Consider the following 16,005-nt stretch of genomic DNA (forward strand, 5'->3'; position numbering starts at 1 on the left):
GTATCTGAAAGTGCCTGGAATGTCAGTAAGTCATTAATAAATTTTGTCTGTCTACCTTCTTTTTTTCTATTTTTGGGTACAGAAGAAAAAGACAGACTGTTGTTAATCTAACAAAAATTTTTATTTTGAGAAAAGATGGGGTGAAGGACTGTCCTATCCACATGGGGAGCAGGAGGCCTCTGTAAAAGGGGCACGTGGACCTTTATGAGGTGAGCTCTTAGTTGAGGGTTTGATTATAACCTGAAGCCAAACCTGTCTCAGGGTCTGGGAGGTGTTGCAGTCCTGGAAGGACCCCTAAGGAAAGGCCTGGAGTCTGGCCTTGGTGAGAAACTGTGACCCCACCTTAAGGGTCTTCCTGTGGGAAGCTGACTGAGGGTCCACCAGGTGCTAGTCCCACAAAGAGACAGTCCTCTTCTTGTCATCCAAGGGTTTGAGGAGTGGAACAGGAGGTGGAGGTGGGCCTGGGATAGAGCATCACCTTTGTTCTCAGGCTGCACCCACAGAGGCAGGGCCCAGAGATGGGGGGCAGAAGAAATACATGTCATCTTCCTGCCACAGGGCTTGCTCCCTGGAGGACTTGGGCCAAGCCATCTGCCCCCATGCTGACTCCTGCTTGGGCACCCCAAGCAGTGTTTTGTTCTTGAGCCAACAGGAAAGGAGAATCGGATCAGGGTGGAGAGGGAGGCAGAGAGAAAAGAGGCAATGGCGAAGATGAGCATTAAAAGGAGACAGAGCCAGAGAGATCTCGAGAGGGACAGATCCAGAGACAAGACAGAGAGGGATCAGGACACTTGAGCAGGAGGAGGAGGAGATGGAGACAGTAAATGAGACAGGAGGGAAGGAAGATGTATGGCCACACACACCCTGTTTTTTCTTCCTCCTCCTCTTCACCACAGGTGTCCTCCACTGGTTGGCTGGCAAACCCAGGTTTAGAGATGGAGTTCACCTACCTTTCTTCTAAAAAGAAAAGTGAGACAGGAGAAGCCGCCTCAGGCTGGGAAAGGGAGTTAGGATTGAGGGCAGATCCTGGGGACAATTGGGAAGAGGAGTCAGAATTACCCTCCATCTTCTCCCATCCCTCCCAGTAGCCACATGAATGCCGTTCCATCACCTTACCCAGAACATATTGCCAGCCCCCTCTCAGCCTGATTCTACTAGAAATTCTACCAGTCTTACAAAGCCCATCCAGAACCTTAACATTCTTTACCTTGAAGCATTCCTTGCTCTGTCCTCTTAGCCACTTGATCCCTCTCTGGTTGTCGACCACATAGCTTATACCTCACAGGTAAGGCACGCTTATTGAAACCCTTATCACATTGTCAATTTTTCTTTTCTTTTCTTTTAATGTAGATCTTTCTACCTGGTGTTTCCTTACAGACTAGGACTTGCTGTGGTCGTCTTTGATTGTATCTGTCGCTGAGTAGGATCTTCAAACTCACCTGCAGAATGGATAAAATGTCATGGAACCCATCCCATTCCATCCTACCTTCTTGGGTATGGGAGCAGGGGGGTTTTGAGAGAAGTGGTGCCTTTCTCAGTCCTTTAAGGTCCAAAAAGAAATGAGCTCAAAGCCATGTCTCCAAGTCTCATTGTGACATCATAACTGAGGGGCATAGTTGGAAGGACCAATTGCAGGCTCCCCAAGCTAGGGCTGGGTGAATTCTCCAGAAGGTAGCTGTATCTCGTTCTCACCCAGGATCCTCTGTGCCACAGCCAGCCTCACAGACAGAGCCATCTGCTCATTTGGGGGCTCTTTCCTGTCCCAGGGGATGAATGGTAGTTATGCCACTTCTTAATTTTCATGATAGGCTCTTAGAAGGAGGGTGTTATTACCTGGAGTTAGGCAGGGGCACTGGGCACAAAGGGGCATCCTTCACATAAAACTGACAGTTGTTCACTATTCCATGCTAGAAGGGGGAGTCAACTCACCTGAATATAACACATTCGGGACCTCATCCAAGCAGGAAACAAACCTGAATATAGGAAACCCAGAAGGCTGAAATGAGCCCTAAGGGAGAGGTGAGACACTGCTAGGCCCTTAGAACTCTGGGTACTAGCTTTCTCTTGTCCTTCTCCATGCCAGAATCTTTTGCTGCAGGTACTTTCAGAATCTACCAGATACTCTTTCATTTTCTCCCTCCTTTCTCAACAAGGAGCTTCCCTCACCACAGTGTATCCCTCCCTATTCCACTCCACCCCAAGAAGCTACTCCCCTACCCAGCCCTGCTGAGGGTCCCTTCTCCGTCTCCCCTTGATAGCAACCACCTTGATGGTATCTCTAGTCAGAGACTGATGAGAAACTTGCATGCTAAATCTGAATTCCACTTGATTACAACTAGGACCTGTGTTAATATACTTGTTGTTGTTGTTAGGTGCTGTTGAGTCAGACCCGACTCATAGCGACCCCTCCTTGGGTTTCCGAGGCAGTATCACTATGGAAGTAGATTATCCCATCTTCCTTCAGAGGAGTGACTGGTGGGTTTGAACCACTAGCCTTCTGGTTAGCAGTCCAAGTGCCTTAGCCCCTATGCTACCAGAACTCCCATGTTAGTATACTAACATAGCTGAAATGTTAGAGTTGGAATTGATTTCTGAGCAAGCAGGAATCTCTTTGACACCACCATTAGATGGGGGTGGGGTGGGTTCTAGCCTGTGTGGAGTGAGACACCTGTAGTGAAGGGAGCTCAGTGCCTCATGGAGGCATTCACTCTGATGTAAACCACTCCCTGGCCACTAGGAATGTCTTCCTTCTATTAAACCACAACCCAGACACCTGTTTTGGGGGTGTATGGGTTTTCTGTTGTGACTTCTTTCCTTTGTGTGTGTGTGTGTGTGGGGGGGGGAGCATGAGGAGGTACCACTAAGCATAGAACCACTTTCCTTAGGAAAGTAAGTTATTTTTGCAAAGAGCTCCATAACCTGTTTTCCTTTAACCCACCTGAGTTACTGGTCTAAGTGTAGCATCTCATAGAGTTTATCTGTCTAGAAATCTCTGGGCCTCTGGGGCTGAGGAGCCTAAAGTTTGAAGGAGGAGAGGGAAAGGGAAAGACTGAGATTAGGAGGGAGGAAGAAAATCCAAGGTGAGGAAGTGCCTGCCCAGAGATTAGTATGGGGAAGTGGAGGGACACTGGAAGAGGCTTGGCTGCTGTGAAAACTTGGGGTTTGTGAAAAACCCCCAGAGAAAGGGTTCTCTCTACTGGTAACCCTGGGCAAGCGTCTCAGTATTTTCATCTGGAAAGTGGGAATAGGCTTGTTGTAGGGATTAAGTGAAAGAAAGAAAATGAAGCACTGCCTGGAATGAACTATAAGTGCACAAAACAGTAAAGGAATAATACATACAACATAATATTTTATTATATTACAGATAATATGGTATTATTTACTCTAATCTGAACCCTAGCTCTGCACCCAGCTTCAGAATCTGGGCTCCCACCCTACATCTGTTTAAGAAATCCATCCCTCCCACGTGTGTGGTTTGCCCTCTTAGTGGCTCCCTGCCACAGATGGCAGCCATCACTGGGTGGAGCGGGGCAGAAGCTCCCCTGTCCATTACTCAGGGTTTCCAGGGCCTTGGCAGGGACTCCCTCTTCCTCCTCTCCAGGCCTGGCTCTCTCTCCTAGTCCAGAGGGATAAGAAATGTATGTGTTTGGAGAGGGAGTCTCCCCAGTTCTTATGCCCACAGTCAGCCTCAGGGAGCCAGGCCCCAGAGGCCCTGTGCCCTGACCGCATAAGGCACCTGTTACCTCCTCCAAGCCCCACAGAGGCCCTGCTGGCTGGGCAGTCATGCAAACTATGTGCCAGCCTGAGCTCCAGCACAAACCTGCTCTGGATCTTGGGGAAGTCTTTTCCCTTCTCTCAGTCTCATTTTATTCCTGTGATAGAAAGAAGAGGAAAGAATTATAATTCCACGATTTAATGATGTCAATTATTCAGATCGGAAAAGGAAGAGGGAAAATGAGGGGAAACAAGGATGTTAGCCAGTAGAGTCAGGGCGTTGGGTTTCAACGCAGAGCAATGGAAGGAATTATCTGAATAACTCTCCTCCAGTTATCCAGATAATCGCAGAAACGTACAGTGGGTTTGACCAGTTCTCAGACTCTGAGAACACGTCCCTCTGCTTTCCTTCAGTAGTTCCAGCCCGGCCCCTTCCAGGGGCTTTAACCCTGTTTACAGAAATGGGAATTTGCATGATGAAAATAATCCCAGCCCGGACTGCGATTTTACTGCGCTTGGCACCGGGCTCGGAAAAAGCAGCTGCATAGCCAATTACTGGAATTTTTAAACACAAATAATATTTTATGGGATCAGTGGGCTGGCGCGGGGCCGCCGCACCCGGCGCGACTCCTCCGCCCACAAACAAGCTCCGATTGTGTGGCGGGCGAACGCGCCAGTCCTGGCGCAGAGGAGTGGGGGACAGCGGGCGTCGGACCGCCGGGGGTCCCAACTCGGGCAGGTGCAGCGCGGGGCTCCGTGGCGCCCCGCGCCCGGCCGGCAGGGAGCGCCAGCGAGGCCCCGCCTCGGCTGGGGTGCGCTGGGCGCCGCGGCTCACCTGCAGCGCCGCGCCTGGAAGTGCTTAGCCGGAGAGGGCGCGCCAGGAGCTCGCTTCCCGCTGCGCGGCCGCCCGCTGGGCCTGGCCCACGCCCCGCGCCCTTGGCATGGCGGTGGCCGCCGCGCCGCCTCCGGAAGGCAGGCTTCCTGGAACTGTCCGAGGGCGGCGGGGAATCCACGTCGAGGCCCCGGAGCCGCCCCTCGCCTTCCCTCTGCCGCCCAGGCCGCGCCCAAGGGGCCAGTGCAAGCGTTGAGCACAGCCAGTCAGGGCCTCCGGGAACATTGTCGCGCCTGGGATCCCCATTCCCGGGCGCCCCGACACTGTCAGGTCTGGGCAGGGCCCCAAGAGGCTCTTTGCCTGGGGTCTTTTCCTTCGCCATAGGCTTGCCTCCCCGCAGAGCGGCTGCCCCAGCACGCACAGGGTTAAGCAGGAGCAGGTGTGTCGCCAGATGCAGCTGACCACCCCCTCCCCCTCCAGCCTCCTCCTCCTCCGCCCACCCGCTCAGAACCAAACAGTCCCAAATAAAAGTGCTATTGTTGCCGGGCCTTTCCCCACCCCCGTCGCTGCCCCGCCACCTGGAGCGGAGCCCGGTCCCCTCTTCACCTGCCCTGGGGCCGGCCGGGGGAGGGGAAGTGAGGCCTCTGAGCGGGGACTTCCGCTCCCCTGGCCCCAGCTTCCCCTCCCCCAGTGTCCCCAGCTCCGACCTCTGGGCCTTGTGGCTGGTGCCTACGGCTTAGGGGACTGGCGGAGGGCTCCTTTCTGGCCTCTCCTCACCCCTCCCTCTAACCCTATCCTCATCGGCGGGGAAGCCTTGAGATTTACAAAGCTTGGAGAACTCGAGGCCTTTTGCGAGGCGCCCAGAAGAGCGCTGGGCCCACCAGGGCTCCGCAGTTGGCAGATGGTATTTTACTATTATTTGTCGCGTAACAAGACTAGGAAGATAGGGCAGAAGTGGTGATTCCCTTTTTACAGACCAAGAAACTGAGGGCACGGAGAGGTCAACTGCCTAAGCCAGAGCCACAAGGTTGGCACATGTCGGGGCTTGACAGAGAACTCAGGTCTCCCTTGGCACCCTGGAGTCTTGGTGCTCATTTGATAGATAAAGATTATGGGACCCCAGACATTGCAGGCTAGCACCGCCCTGGACTCACGGTGGGACCTTAGCTAAGTTACCCTTTTAGTTTCCTAAATTCGGGGGGAGAGGGGAGAATGGACTAGCGCGATCCCTGAATCCTAACTCTTGAAATCCACTGGGCTGACTGGCCCTCGAAAGTCTGGGGTCCCAGGGTGGGACCCCACGCGTGAGCAAGGCAGTTACGGCTTGTGCAGCGGGAGGAAAATGTTTCCTTCTTGGCTCGGCATCTCCGCCGGCCTCCCACCGCCCCGCCCCTATCCCTCCCTGCCGGCCCCGGGAGGCTGAACTGCGAGGTTAAATAAATATCTGACGGTGGCTCAAGGAAACGAGTCAAGACGGTTGCCGACAGAAGAAACCCAGACCTCGGCGGAGATCCGCCCCCAAGCTCCAGCAGCCCGCGAAGAGTCTCTGTTTGGAGCGGAGACCCCCCACTCCCAGCCCCGGCCGACTCAGGCCTCGTCCAAGCTTCCCAATGCAGCCTTCTCCAGGCGCTGTCCCTCTCCTGGGACCTCCCCTAGCTCCCGAAACCTTGGGGCTGTGGCTAGAGGTGGCGACCGCCCTCCGGGGTGGGTCTGCGCGCAGGTTACCGTATTTCCTCTCCCCTGCGCTCTAGATTTTGAGCGCAGGTATTTAACGAGGAGGTCGGTGTTCTCAAAGTCCTCTTGGTGCTGTGGAAAGAACTCTACAGGGAGTCCAGACTTGGTTTTTTGTTTTTGGTATCTTAGCTCTACCATTAATCTCTTTCCTGACCTTCAGACTCGTAAATCCAGTTTCCTGTTCCCACTTGAACGTCTAGCCAAAACCCACTGCCTCCAGTTGATTCTGACTTATAGCTACCCTGTATGACAGAACTACCCCCATAGGGTTTCCAAGGTTGTGAATCTTCCGGAAGCAGACCGCCACATCTTTCTCCCGCATAGCGCATAGCGGCTGTTGGGTTGGAACTCCCAACTTTTGGTCAGCAGCTGAGTGCTTAACCTTTGTGTCACCAGTGCTGGGAACGTCTAGCAGGCATCAAAGTCAACCTGTCCAACTCTGAAATCCTCTCACAGTCTTCTCTGTCTCTGAAAATGACAACTTCATCTTTCCAATTGCTCAGGAAGAAAATCTTGGAGTTATTTTTGACTCTTCTCTTTTCCTCTCATTACTCATCCAAATGTATTAGTAAATCTTGTTCACTCTTCCTTTAAAGTATGTCCAGAATTTGCTACTCTTCACCACCTCCCCACTTATCCTTCTATGCCAAGCCTCCACCTTCTCTTGGCTGGGATATTGTAACACTTCCTAACTTGTTCCTCTGAAACTGCCCTTGTACCCTTCTGTCTGTTCTCTTAAAAGTCAAAGTCAGGCCATGTCCCTCTTCTGTTCAAAATGCTCCAGTGATTACATATCTCACTGAGAGTAAAAGGTCCTTACAAGGTCATAGGTGATCTACCCCCCTCTTTGCCCTTCCCTCCTACCTCTTCATCCTCATTGTGCTGTAGCCACACTGGCCTCCTCACTGGTTCTCAGGCAATGATATGAATTGAAAATCCTAACCTCTATGCCTGTGGTTGTAAGCACCCACTTGGGAATGGCTGGTCTTTGTTATGTTAATTAGACAGAATTAGTGTAGGGTGTGTCTTGAGCCAATCTCTTAAAAGATTATATTACAAGATATAAAAGGGGCCCCGTGAAGTCAGCAGAGATGGGGGAAGATAGATACTAAGCCATATGGAGATCTCCAAGAAACCCGGAAAGAGAAGTTGTAAAGACATGAACCTTCCTCCCGAGCCAACAGAGAGAAAAAGTGTTCCCCTAGAGCCAGCACCTGAATTCTAGCCACTCTAACCTCCTAAACTGTCAGAAAATAAATTTCTGTTAAAGCCACCTATTTGTGATATTTTCATTATCACAGAACTCAGAAACTAAGGCAGGTTAGCACACTTCTGCCTCAGGGCCTTTGCACTTGCTGTTCCCTCTGCGTGGAATAATCTTTTCCCAGATTCCTGTATGGCTCCTCCAGCTTCCTTCACTTTGGTGAGTGTTGGTACGACCATACACACACCAGGCACTCCCCATATCTCTTCCCATGCTTCACTTCTCTCAGTAGAATTTATCACCATCTAACTAACATACTACATAAGGAGTTCTGGTGGCGTAATGTCTAAGGCATTTGACTGCTAACCAGAAGGCTGGTGGTTCAAATTACCAGCCACTCTGCAGAAGGAAGACCAGGCAATCTACTTCCATAAAGATTTACCACCTCGGAAACCCAGTGGGGGTGACTATGAGTTGGAATCGACTCGATGGCAGTGGGATTGGTTTTTTGGTTTTAAACATACTCCATATATTTGCTGTTTCATTAGTCTGTTTCCTACCACAAGTTTGTAAGTGTTATGATGACAGAGGTTTAAAAAATTCTCAGCCCCTAAAACAGTGCTTCACATATAGTGCTGTTGTTAGCTGCAATTTCTTTGGCCCCTGACTCATGGCAACCGCATGCACAACAGAATGAAACACTGCCCAGTCCTATGCTAGCTCCACGTTTGGTTGTGGGTCAGACAGACTGTTGTGACCAGTAGGATTTTCATTGGCTAAATTTTGAAGTAGATGCCAGGCCTTACTTCCTAGTCTATCTTAGTCTGGAAGCACCACTGAAACCTGTTCAGCACCATAGCAACATGCACGCCTCCACTAACAGATGGATAGTGGCTGTGCAGGAGGTGACTTGGCCAGGAATTGAACCTTGGTCTCCTGCATGGAAGGCAAGAATTCTACCACTGAATCACCAGTGTCCTCTGACACTAGGAGGTACTTAGCACATATATGTTGAATGAATGAATAAATGAAAGGATGAGCAGTTCCCTTTCCCTTACTAGGCCTTGCTTTCTTCATCTGGACAAGTGAGGAGACAAAGAAAGTCCCCTCAGCTTTGAGAGTCTCATGGCTCCTTCTAAATCTCACCCGATGAACATTCAGACCTAACTCTTATATAGCATACCTGGTGGGGAGGGCCAGATTGCTTGGAGAAGATTGGTCAGAGGGAGGGGATGTAAAAGAAGCCCCTCTCCCATTGAGGGACTGCCCGCTTCCTTTCACTCACATGTGCCACTTACCTCTCTGACTGGAAGTCCCTTTGTCCCCTGGACAAGCAGAGCTTGGGGGATGATGGCTGTGTCAAATATCCCCATGAGGCATAATGAAGTGATGGTTTTGAGTGGCTGAGGGTGGACTGGGGAGGGTTTCAAAGATACTAGGTTCTCCAGAATTGCCAAATTGTCACCTTCTCTGTTCCTTTAAGGACCAAGAAAGATAAGTGGATGCTAGGCAATCAGCTATTAGTTCAGGTTATGTGTACTAAAGAGTCTCTGTATGGTGCGAACAGTGAAGTGCTCAGCTGCTAACTGAAAGGTTAGAGGTTTGAGTCCACCCAGAGGCACCTCAGAAGAAAGGCCTGGTGATCTATTTCTGAAAAATCAGCCATTGAACACCCTATGGAGCACAGTTCACTCTGACACACATGGGGTTGCCACGAATTGGCATTGACTTGACAGCAATTGGAGGTGGTGGACATAGACTAAAATGCCTTTACACAGAGGTCTCCAGGACAGAGACACAGGGACTCCTAATGCTGCAGGGAAGAGGACATAGCAGTGCTCAAGATGGGTCTTTAATGGCTGAGCCAATTTTCTGATAGGCACTGGGAGTTCAAAAGGAGCTCTGGTGGTGCAGTGGTTAAGGGATTTAATTGTTAACCAGAAGGTTGGTGGTTTGAATCCACCAGCTGCTCTGTGGGAGAAAGATGAGACAGTCTGCTTCTGTAAAGATTTACAGCCTTGGAAACCCTATGGGGCAGTTCTACTCTGTCCTGTAGGGTTGTTATGAGTCAGAATCAGCTTGATGGCAATGGATGGGACTTCAAGATGAATAAGAGTTCTCACGCTAAAGAAACTCACAGCCTAGTTGTATGGATTTCTTGTGTTACCTCAAATTTATGTTGAAGTCCTAACCTCTGGTACCTGTGACCTTGCTTGGAAATAGGCCCTTCAGAGAGATGTTATCAGTTAACATGAGGTCCTGCTGGAGTAGAGTGGGTTCTAATTCAATCTGAGTGGTGCCCTTGTAAAGAAAAGATAGGCTTGTGAAGATTCATCTACAAACCAAGGAACCCAAGGAAAACCTGAGGCTATCAGAAGCTGGAACAATTTCTTCTAGAGCCAATAGAGAGAGGGCATGGTTCTACTGACATCCTGAATTTGAATTCCTAGCATCCAGAACCATGAGATTATAACTCTATTCTTATAAGCCACACACTTTTTGGTGCTTTGTTACAGCAGGCTATGATATGAATACACTAGTATCTAATAGTTTTAAAAATGATGTGTTATAACTAAAATCAAAAACAAAAACAAAAACAAATCCACTGCCATTGAGTCCCATGTGGTTTCCAAGGCAGTACATCTTTATGGAAGTAGATTGGCTGATCTTCCTTCCATGTAGTGGCTGGTGGGTTTGAACCACCACCCTTCAGGTTAGCAGTCAAATGCCTTAGGAACTGTGACATATTTAGGGGCAGAGAGGAGAATCTCAACTCTTATCATGGTGGGAGGGAGGTCTCCTGGAGAAGATAACATGACTGAGCAAGGCTTAATGAGGCACAGACAAAGGGCTGTGCACAACTGCAGTGCTAGCATTTCCTGATCACCAGGGTGATGTGGTAGGACAAGAGCATGGTGATTTGGGAAGGTGAGTTATAGAGTAGAACCAGCTAGCTTTGTGTCTGGGCAGATTAGCAGGAGGAAGAGAAGGCTGACCCCAAGGAGGTTACGATTTAGCCCAGAAGGCTCTCCTATTCCTTCTAATAGCATGCCCTGAAGGTCCTTAGTATGCCCAGCCTGGGACTAGACCCTGGGAGAGGCAGGGACTAGTGGTCAGGAGACCTCAGCTGTCAACAGCTCTGTTCTAGGTCACCTGTGTGACCCTGGGACCTCTCTGAGCCTCAGTTCTCCCATCTGTAAAGAGGTGATTGAGAATTCTACCGGCCCTGCCTGACTCATGGACTAGACTGAAGACCAAATGAGATAATCTCACTATATACTTTTAAAAGTATATGATAGAGGGGCAAAAAATGACACATAAGGTAAGGTCTCAGTCCTTCAAGAGCTTAGACTATGGTCTGTTATTATTCAGAGCCTCCTCTCTAGGCCACAAAGACATGGAATGCCTCCCCCCATCTATTTCAGTCTGGGTCTTAGTAGGGGCCATTGGGACTGGCTGACTCCCCTGCCTCCCACTTGAGTAAGTTTGGTTCCTGACCCCAGACATCCAAATGAAAGCTCCCCCTTGTGGTGCTTCCTGGAATGACAGGTCTCAGTATCTCCTGATTGAAAAGAGATGGGCCCTGGTTGACCAGAAAAAGGAAGAGGCCAGGAGAAACAGGATCTGAAGACCTGGGAAAGTAACAAGGCAAATCTGTGAAAGAAGTAAGCCCTAAACCAGAATGTTAAACTGGAAGGGTCCTGGGGCCCCTTTCCACATCCCATTTTATAGATGAGAAAACTGAAGTTTAGAGAAGGGGAAGTTAGAGGCAGATCCATAATTCAGGTGTCCTCACACTCCTACATGGGTGCTTATTTCTTTACACTAAGTATCATGTATGTTTATACAACTCAATGAATAAATAGCATGGATTAGAAATTCCTTCTGGCAATTTCTCCCCAAGGGCTTCTGACAGCACACTGGGCTCTCCCAGGGCAAAGATTCCCACATGCCAAAGGCTCTGCATCGAGAGGGGCTGGTATAAGCTTAGTGCTAAGTTATTTTGAACCAATAAGCAGCATCACGATAAATGGAGAAAAGATTGAAATTATCAAAAATTTCATATTACTTGGATCCACGATCAACACCTATGGAAGCAGCAGTCAAGAAATCAGCTGACACTTCAAGAAACCATAAAAGACCTAAATAAATGGAAAAACATCCCATGCTCATGGATAGGAAGACTGAACATTGTGAAAATGTCAGTTCTACCCAAAGCAATCTATACATTCAATGCAATCCCAATCCAGATCCCATCAACATTCTTTACGGATATGGAAAAAATGATCACTAACTTTATATGGAAAGGAAAGAGACCTCGGATAAGCAAAGCACTACTGAAGAAGAAAAACAAAGTAGGAGGTCTCACATTGCCGGATCTCAAAACCTACTATACAGCCACAGTAGTCAAAACTGCCTGGTATTGGTTCAATGACAGATACATAGACCAATGGAATAGAATTGAGAACCCAGGTATAGATCCATCGACCTATAGTCAGCTGATCTTTGACAAAGGCCCCAAATCCATTAAATGGGGAAGAGAATGTTTGTTTAATAAATGGTGCTGGCAAAACTGGAGATCCATTTGCAGAAAAATGAAACAAGATCTGTACCTCACACCACACACAAAAACAAACTCCAGATGGATCAAAGACTTAAATGTGAAACCTAGAACTATACAGTTTCCCAAGGAAAATCTAGGCTCAAACTTAAGGGCCCTAATATTTGGTATAAATAGACTACCAAGCATAATTCAAAATGCACCAACAGCAGAAGAGAAGCCAGATGATTGGGACCTTCTAAAAATTAAATGTTTATGTGCTTCCAAAGACTTCTCCAAAAGAGTCAAAAGAGAACCTACAGATTGGGAAAAAATATTTGGTAATAACATATCTGACAAGGGACTTATCTCTAGAATTTATAGAACACTCCAACACCTCAATAACAAAAAGACAAACAATCCAATTAAAAAATGGGCAGAAGACATGAACAGACACTTCACCAAGGAGGATATTCAAGCGGCCAACAAACATATGAAGAAATGCTCACGATCATTAGCTATTAGAGAGATGCAAATCAAAACAACAATGAGATACCATCTTGCTCCAGCACTAGTAGCAAAGTTCAACAAGACAGAAAATAACAAATGCTGGCGAGGTTGTGGAGAGATTGGGACTCTCATACACTGCTGGTGGGACTGTAAAATGGTACAACCATTGTGGAAAGCAGTATGGCGATTCCTTCAAAAGTTGGAAATACAAATACCATTTGACCCAGCCATCCCATTACTAGGTATATACCCTAAAGAAGTGAGAGCCATAACAAGAACAGATATATGCATGCCGATGTTCATCGCAGCACTATTTACAATAGCCAAAACTTGGAAACAACCTAGATGTCCAACAACTGAGGAATGGATAACCAAACTTTGGTACATTCACACAATGGAATACTATGCAACGCTAAAGAATAATGTAGAATCTGCAAAACACCGCATAACGTGGATGAACTTGGAGGACATTATGCTGAGCGAAATAAGTCAGTCACAAAAGGACAAATATTGTATTAGTTCGTTATTGTAAAAGTTAAGGAAATGTTTATATATTGGAGGACATTTTCTTTGTTGGTTACCAGGGTGGGAGGGAAGGGGAGGGAATGCTGTTAGATAGATAGAGATAAATATTGATTTGGGTGAAGAGAAGGGCAATGTACCAAATGTGAGTGACCAATATGGCAGCACTGAGGATGAGAAAGACAGAGAGAGTTACATGGGCAGTACAAACAACAAATATGAACCCCTTTGTAAATACAATACTGAGTTGTTAATGAAAGCAAACATGGGTATAGGGATGGATAGACGGGTGAACAAGCTAAACAATTATGTATGTCTAAATGGAGAGTGTATCCAAGATCATATACAGGGTTGGCAGACAATGGGCCTCTCGAAGAGTATGAAGGGATGAACACTGGGAGGAGGTAACTATGGGGAGGAAGTGGGAGGGGAGCTGCTGCATTGTAAATTTTGGTCAATGACATGAGACAAAGTATATGTGAACTGCTGTATGAAAAGTGAATTTACTCTGTAAATCTTCACCCAAATCCTAAAAAAAAAAAAAAAAAGAAATCAGCTGACATATTTCACTGGACGAATCAGCTGTAAAAGACCTCTTTGAAGTGCTGAAGAGCAACGATGTCTCTTTGAAGACTAAGGTGTGCCTCACCCAAGCCATGGTATTTTCAATTGCCTCATATGCATGTGAAAGCTGGACAATGAATAAAGAATACCAAAGAAGAGTTGATGCTTTTGAGTTGTGATGTTGGTGAAGAATACTCAAAGTACCATGGAGTGCCAGAAGAACTAACAAGTCTGTCCTGGAAGAAGTGCAGCTGGAATGCTGCTTGGAGGTGAGAACAGCCAGACTTCGTCTCATCTACTTTGATCATGTTGTCAGAAGGGACCATTCTCTGGAGAAGAATATCATGCTTGGTAAAGTGGAGGGTCAGCAAAAAAGGGGAAGGCCCTCAGTGAGATGGACTGACACAGTGGCTGTAACGATGGGCTCAAGTATAGCAAGGATTGTGAGGCTGGCACAGGACCAGACAGTGTTATGTTCTGTTGCATGCAGGGTGGCTATGAGTCAGAGCCGACTCACCAGTACCTAACAACAACAACAACAACAAGCTGTTTTGGGGCTGGAGACCAGAGGTAGACCAGTCACCTGGGATTTTCTCTTCTTACTGAGTTATGCGTGCAGGAATGAAGTTGGAGATACAGCTAAATCCAGTCCTACCTAGAGATCAGAGTCCCTGGGTGGTGCAAAGAGTTAATGCGCTCAGCTACTAACCCAAAAGTTGGAGGTTTGAGTTGACCCAAAGGCACCTTGGAAGAAAGGCCTAGTGATCTACTTCCAAAAAATCAATCATTGAAAACCCTATGAGATGCCTTAAACTCTCCTCACTGCTAATGGGAGATGAATTTTTGAGGAGGTGATGAATGACCCTGAGGTGATACGCCTACTCTGTGGGATGCCTACCAAACTCAAAACCAAACTCACCCAACTCATGGTGACCCCTCTTTGGATTTCCAAGGCAGTATCACTATGGAAGTAGATTGCCCAACCTTCCTGCCAAGGAGTGGCTGGTGGGTTTGAGCCACCAGCCTTCTGTTTAGCAGTCAAATGCCTTAGGCACTATGCTACCAGAGCTCCCTGTGGGATGCCTGGGAGTTACAGTCTGCCTGGTCCTTAAGAAAAAAAGGAAAAGAAAAAGAAAAAGAAAATTGTAAAGAAAACCCTACAGAGCACAGTTGTACTCTGATACACAAGGGGTCGCCATGGGTTGGAGTCGACTTGATGGCAGCTGGTCGGTTGGGCTGAGAGACTGAAAATTACCAGTTCAGCCAGATGTGTGTGTGTGTGTGTGTGTTACAAGTATGAATATGAAGGAAGATCCAAAATTCTTTCACCTGGATTTTTCTTGTCACAAAAAGGCTCAGTGATTCATAAGGTCAGGAAGAGCATCAGGGAGGGATCAATGCAGTGCAGATGGAAAGTGCTCAACAGATGTCACTGAGTGCCCAGGGGACTGCCTTATTTTTCTGTCATATATTATTACTTTTTCTCATCTTTTTATTCATATAATATTTTTAACCTTGATACAACCTATGGTGATCTGGGTATACTGCCTTTGTTACTGTTGTTGGTGGTACTATTGAGTCAATGTTTGACTTACAAAGACCCCATGGGATGGAGTAGAACTTCCCCATAGGGTTATCTAGGCTGTAATCTACAGAAACAGATCGCTAGGCTTTCTCCCTTGCAATCAGTGGGTAGGTTCGAACTGTCAATCTTTTGTCTTCTTGGTTAGCAGCCAAGGACTTAGTTGGGCCACCAGGGCTCCTTTGGATGGCCTTATTTTCATTGAGCTGATTTTGGGAGATGATTTCCAAACTGAGGTCTTCTCTCCCCTACTCCCTAACCCAGGAGGAGTAGGGGGAAATTTCCCCTGTCTTCCTTGGATCCTGGCAGGCTGGAGTGGCCTCTAGTTCTGTTTAAGGAAAGGGATCAGGAGAGTGGTCACAAAGATGCAGCAGGAGAAGGGAACAGCAGTGGGGTGGCCAGAGGAAGAGACTTGTCTGAGTTGAATTAAGAAGCTTCCAAATAGCTACTCTACTGCCTGGCCCAGGTTTCTAATCATCCCAGGGGTTAGAAAGGTGGGCTTGAGAATCACTGTGAAAACATGCTGATGTTATCCAGAAGCCAGGAGAAGAGTCTCTTACCCTTCCATTGGTACTTTAGCAAAGGTACCCAGTGGATGGAGGAAATACTGGGAGTGGAGTGCCCTGGGTCTGGGTGCTAGCATCAACCTTCAAGTGCTTTATGACCTTGCACAGTGTAAGCAGTGATTGGGATGACTAGGTTTGGAGCCGGGCTGCCTGGGTTCAACTTTGGTTCTACGAACATCAGGTCGCTTGTCAGTAAAATAGGGAAGAATCAGTACGTACTCAAAGTTTGTTGGAAGA

At 47.8% G+C, this 16,005-nt stretch overlaps 1 non-coding gene across 1 annotated transcript; it reads right to left on the minus strand.

Moving 5' to 3' along the window:
- Positions 1 to 8,390: 8,390 nt before the first annotated feature.
- On the minus strand, positions 8,391 to 8,462 carry TRNAG-UCC. The gene has a single exon. It is a non-coding gene; the product is annotated as a tRNA-Gly (tRNA).
- Positions 8,463 to 16,005: the final 7,543 nt, after the last annotated feature.

Source organism: Orycteropus afer, unplaced genomic scaffold (genome assembly GCF_000298275.1).
Source record: "Orycteropus afer afer isolate SDZICR_OR568_19922 unplaced genomic scaffold, OryAfe1.0 scaffold00034, whole genome shotgun sequence".
Taxonomy (NCBI): Eukaryota; Metazoa; Chordata; class Mammalia; order Tubulidentata; family Orycteropodidae; genus Orycteropus; species Orycteropus afer.